Consider the following 6,326-nt stretch of genomic DNA (forward strand, 5'->3'; position numbering starts at 1 on the left):
GGTGTTTATGGCCATCAGCTCATTCCACCCCTGCACCCTTAATGTGCGCACACTACATGTCAAACTTGCCATACAGCTAATGTGATAATGTGTTTGAATGGTGTTGCAAGTGTTTTCTTTGTGTCTCTGTGTACATAACATCACCTGTTAAATCAATCCAGGAAATCGGAATTCCCCGCTGACAGCCTCCCAGTAAAAGTAAGCAACCCATCTAATAAAACATATTTAGCCTGCAGCTAGTGTCGCTGATTACAAGAATACATGCTCTTAAATGTAATTTGTACTGAATTCTGCTCTCTGTGTACATAATATCACCTGTTAAATCAATCCAGGAAATCTGATTCCCCGCTGACAGTCTCAGCTGTTAAAAGACTTTTGCTCTCCTGTGTAAATTTTGCTGTCAGCTCATGACCCTCTATAGATCTACTCTTACTCCTCAGCCATGTTTAAAATGTCATCCTTATCAGTCCTTATCCTCGCCCATCCTTTTATCTTATCAGAGGCTGACAGTCATCCTGTTGGCTTGCCCTGATATAGAAAATAATCAAACAGAGACAAGTGAGGCCAAGGTCCTATTTTTTCAAGAATCTGGAGTGCTGCCATTACCATGTTTTCTATGGTGGGGTTATGAGCATTGGGCATCCTGTTTGCCCATTTGAAACCCATTACTCAATTGTTCTTTTTCTAGTGCTGCGTAAGACGGCACCAGTTGTATTTTCCAAAGCTTACTGATACCCCGCCATTCAACCCTTTTTTCAACCACTTAACTTGAAAGCCATCTGTTGAAGGTACACACACACACACACAGGCATGCTACAGCTTGTTGTTACTGACAGTTTGAATGAGGAAAATTCCTATCCCTATTAATGATTCCTATGACAACACAGTGCCACAATGCAGGTAGGGAGAGTTTCCAAAAGAGAAACTGAAATTTTCATTGGATCTCTAAAGACCTGACCTGGAAGTGGTGAAAGTTAAGTTAAGATAAGATAAGATAAGATAAGATAAGATAAGATAAGATAAGATAAGATAAGATAAGATAAGATAAGATAAGATAAGATAAGATAAAACTTTATTAATCCCGAAGGAAATTCTTGTGCCAGAGGTATCAAGTTACAGGCTTAAATAGTATAAATATATATATATTAAATATAAATAGTTAAAGGCTTAAATAACAAAGTCAAATCCCTTAATGTTGCAGCTTTATTTTAATATGATGATTAAACCTGGTTTGTAGTGAATACTTATCTTTAGAAGTGCATTTTGAGTACGGTAAGTTTTATCCAGGCACCGGCTGTCTGTGGCCATATTCTTGATTTGCAAAGCAGTGGATGAGAAGAAAACTGGTAGTGACAACAGCAATCTAACGTCAAAGTCAAGCTGGCTCCTTTTTTTCATCTTCATCTCATCAGTGCAATAGGCAACCAGTCAGTCTGTGGTGACATTGTTAAGCAATGCTTCTTTATTTTCAGTCTGAGTTCTTTCTTTTTTTTAACACAATTACAGCTTCTCAGTCATGTGCAAAAAGTACAGGAAGTGCTACAGTAGTTGGCTACAGTCTGTGGTGTGAGTTTGTGAAGTGTTGTGGTGAAGCCTCTTCTTCACTGTACTGGTGAGAAAACCATGAGAGTGAAGCAGAGTTTGCACATGCTCAGTCTGTGCACAGGTCTCAGAAGACCTTGATGAAGGTGAACCATGTGTGTAAATTTGGAGCCAAACTGCTTTAAATGACATTATTCATGAGCAGTCATTAAACATGCGAGCACCTTGTCTTTTTTTTTACAGGCAGTGATAAACCCATTTTAGAGGCTGACACCAGATCCCTGTGCTGCATGTGGACTGCAAGGCAGAGTGACACTCACATGACTGAGTGAGATCCGCCTCATGCGTGTCCCACTGACAGACTGCGTGCAAAACGTGTTACGGACCACAGACCCTCAGTCGCTTCACTCTGAGAGTCCAAAACATCGATCAAGCTCACATATAGAAGAACAATACAATATTACTATAATGTCTGTCTTATATAACACCATTCACAACAACACACTGTGTTTATTTTTGCTTGTCAGAATGCCGTTTTCAGTCCCTGTGGGGTCAATATTAAACACAATGAGAGGTGAAACCTGAGTTCACAATGCAAATCTGACAGTGACAGACAACAATAAACAGAACAGAAGGGTAGCCCACCATTAGACCACAGGATGTCACTTCAATGTATGTCTGTCAATTGCCTGATAATTATCAATTTGTTTACAAAGCACTTCTTTAAATGGGACACAAAGTTCCACGTTAGGTATTTGTGGAGGCCTGCACTCCATTACTACCCCACACTAATGAGACTGCAAAACAAAATCTATAATTATAGATTCTATAGACTAATGTCTGACAGACTGTGGCACAATAACAATATGCTGAAGTTGTGGTTGTCTAGAACATAAAGAGTCTAGTCATGTTGTGTAATGTTGTCGAAAGCGGTGGAAACCTCAAAGCGGTGTGTGTGCTCCTCGAAACTGCGCTTAAACCTTTTCTCAAGACTCAAAGGTAATTTCCTCTCTGCTCTAGTCAGCAGACATACGGATAGCACATTGTTCATCTGGTTTCCATATTTTCGCCGTGCAGAGCTGAGTTTCAGAAAAAACACTCATCACCTCATCTCAGTTTTTAGATTAACTTTGCATTTCATTGATTTGTTGAGGTTACTTTTAAGCTTATAATACAGACATTTTGTATAACTTGTGTGAGAATAGAAAACAAAATTACCCTTGGGGTCATAATGCATGTGTGGTTTTGGCTCTATCAAATTGGGAATCTCTGAAACAGTAAGTAGCAGTTAGCATGACAGCAGATGATCCATGGTGATGAATGGTACTCACTGTGATCCATATCACTCACAGATCTGCTAGTAAGATAGTTTCTTACAGGACTCTGATTGGTCCAAAGCACAAATGGTTCTTTTGTGCCTGAAAGTGAACTGCCTGACTTGGCAATGACCTGGATTTTAATGTATGTATTATATGTATTTAATGTATGTAAATAATGTATGCATGTGATAAATGTAAACGTTTTGCACGCCACACCTGGTTTTATCCCTCCTATAAAATACTTGCACACACCATTTGAATACCTTTTCTGTAGAAATGTATAATTTGCTCCCACTATGTCAGACAGACTCTAATTAGTCATTTGATTCATTCAGATGATTTTCTAGCCACTGAATTCCAGTTGAAAGCTCTTTGCTTGAATTTGTGTGGGCAGTTCATTTTTTGAACAGTATATTCAGCAATGTAACAACAACAACAACAACAACGTAAAGGCTCTGGCAGCATAACAATGTTCCAATGTTATTAGAGAGGTTAAAATGGCAAACATATGTTTCCAATTATTCCTAGGAGTTTCCCTGAACCAACATGGGGAAGTTATGTAATCATAACATTCATCCACTGATGAAAAAAATGGCTTTCTTAACCTCTTCATGCAGAAACATTACAGGCCTACCCCCATTCCTTCATTGTCAAATATACAGTATTCATTTCAGCAGTGTGATGAATACAAATCTGTGTGAATATTTGATGATAAACAAACTGACCCCAGTTCGCCTGCTCCAATCTCAACAAACTCATATGTGTGTGTGTGCGTGTAAGTTATTCATGATGTAAAAACAAACCTGAGATTATTTACTTATGAAAGTTAATGAGAGCACATTCCAACGTGTTTAAACTAAACTGACCTGTAGCATGACTTATTTTCTGAACAAATATCCTCAAGTATTTTACCAATGGGATTTTATATTGGTAGTTTCTTTCTGTACGACAATGGGAGTTCAATTCAGCCCTCTGCATATTTTCCTTTCTACATCCATCTTTTAGTTTTTAGGCTGCTTTACCTGCTGAATATCTGGACAGGCCACACACACACTTTGCAGCCAAAACTTATAAATATCATCGGTTCCAGGGACCAATCAATTAAGAGTCTATTAACAAAGAATCCAGCTAAAACCAAAAGTAATAGTCATCACTCAAATCAGTGACAACTCTCATTTTATAGAGACAAGTAATTTTCACTAATTGCCACAAGTTTCTCACATTAATCTGCCTCCTAGGTTGACAAAGCTTAAAGATTTTATCCAAAGAAATGACACATGCTGTGCAACCATGGGCCATCTCTATGGCTTCAACAATGTGACCACTGCTGTTGATTTCCTGGTGAGACTTGGTCCAATCCCCCCAATGAAAAAAACATTATAAACAGACAGGAATTGTCTTCACCTCACATTGTCTCACAAACATTAAATCTGTATTCGTGACCTTGTGAGGGTCTCTGGTTGTAAACACATGAATGCATTTTATGACCCAGTCCTGGTCACCTGGTTTCACTCCACTGCATCATATTACACTGCTGCATACTTAGGATATGAGCTGATGCCCTTGTCTGGACTTTCTAATTATAGTTGTCTAATTGTCTCAGCAGGACACGAGGTAGGACGTCACGAGCGTGAGAGAACTGCAGAAAAGGACAGTGCCGAAGAAACATATGACACGTCCAAATTTGGGCTGTAGTCTCTGCAGATGTTTTTGTTATTGTCATTTCAGTTTGTCTCCTCTTTTTTTTTCAGATTCAATGATTAGATGGAAATGCAATACTAATATGTTGCACTCACATGTTGCACTCAATTACCTATATGGCAGGTAATTGATAGATTTGACAGTACAAGTGCAGTTTAACTTTTTCGGTGACTATGCCGAAAGTTTGTTTGCCCTTTGTACAGTTGTGGATTACTTTCCAGAGGACCAAGAAGGAAATTACTGTATGCATTTGCCCCTGAAATAAGTCAGTCACATGTTATAGGTGATCTAAATGGGGAAAATATGGCCATACAGAGGCCTAAAAATGTGAATATCCCACCATCTATTTGCTTGAAGTCTGACCCTACATGTTTTAAATGTGGTTCCTTTCTGTGTTATGGAAAGGAAAATGAAATAGCTGAAGCTCCTTTGCATCAATGCTTTAGTCTATGAAATGTCAGAATATGAAACTCAAGTTTCAAAAATTCAAACCTGTCCTTTATTTATTGGTCCAAACAAAAAGTGTAAATCCAGATGAGACTATTGTCTCTTAAACTGTGTCATCTTCATGAGCCCAGCGGTGCTCACTGCAGGTGAAAACTGACATCAACAGAACTGCTTATCGCTGTGAGAATAGCAGCTTTCTCAAAGCCACAGGAGCACTGATAAGCAAGCAACATCAAACGTTATCCAACACACTCCACTAACAGTGAATCAATCACATGCTGAGGGGGGGGGGGGGGCTCACAAGGTCATGAATACAGATTTATATAATATGATACAGTAGTGTTTTTAGCTCAGTGGGGTCTATTCTTGGAGCTCTTTCATGTTAGCCTCAGAGTGTGTGTGAGTGTGTGTGTGAGGAAGAGGATCTATATTCTCACACAGTCACCCGCTGTGATGCTTCAACTCAAACTGTGTACGAGTCTCAACCTTTGGCTTACAGCAAACTTTCCACAGTCATCTTTCAACTTCCTCTGCAGCTATCACAACATGGACTCAGGCTTATTGACAATGACAGATATTCACAGTCGACATGCAGAAGCATGCATGCATAATATTATAATCGATTACAGTTCACATCAAATCCTGGCACACACCCTCTCTGGCACATCCAAGCAGCACACTGCATCTTGGTGACTATTTGACCTTGACACCGTTTCTGCATGAGCTCCACCAGCTCTGCTATAAATTGAACATCTGCATTACAGGAGTTGCCTCAGAGAATAACACTGTGGGCATCCTACAGATACACTCCCACTCCTCTTTCTGACAGGCTGTGTCAGCAGTCTGCAACACCATCCTCTACCAACATATGAGAAGCACAGGCTTACCTCATTTAACCGGCTTGCGATGCCCTCACACATGAGCAGCACGTCCCTTCGTGGGCAACAGTGACGATGTGTGCATTTGATTGTCTGTTTTTCCTCTCTCGTGTCATTCAGCTGCAGAAACTCACCGTGTTCATGCAGTTGGCACAGATAGCGGAGCTGCACGGGGGAGGCTGACAGGAGGCAGTGGGGGGAGACTCTGACTGGTCCAGATTCCGACAAATAGCAGGCCAGCTGGTTACTTTGGATTTTTACAAATAAGCCACCAGATTATAATCACTTGAAAACATGCGTCAGAGACCAGAGCCAAATACTGGGTCAGAGAGAGAGAGAGTGTTACAAAACACAAGGTTATTGTAAACTGCTTTTGGCACAACCGCTTAAAATTAGATCAATAATAAAGGAAAGCTGCCTCCAAAGATCATTGCTACCT

General features: G+C 39.9%; 1 protein-coding gene across 1 annotated transcript in view; it reads right to left on the bottom strand.

Moving 5' to 3' along the window:
* The window catches only part of LOC114447588 (equilibrative nucleoside transporter 1-like), a 28,243-nt gene extending 22,325 nt beyond the window's left edge, over window positions 1-5,918 (bottom strand). Inside the window, exon 1 of the mRNA XM_028423966.1 lies at window positions 5,897-5,918. The gene's annotated coding sequence lies outside the window, so the exon portion shown is untranslated. The remainder of the gene's footprint in view (window positions 1-5,896) is intronic.
* Window positions 5,919-6,326: the final 408 nt, after the last annotated feature.

This window comes from Parambassis ranga, chromosome 15 (genome assembly GCF_900634625.1).
Source record: "Parambassis ranga chromosome 15, fParRan2.1, whole genome shotgun sequence".
NCBI lineage: Eukaryota > Metazoa > Chordata > Actinopteri > Ambassidae > Parambassis > Parambassis ranga.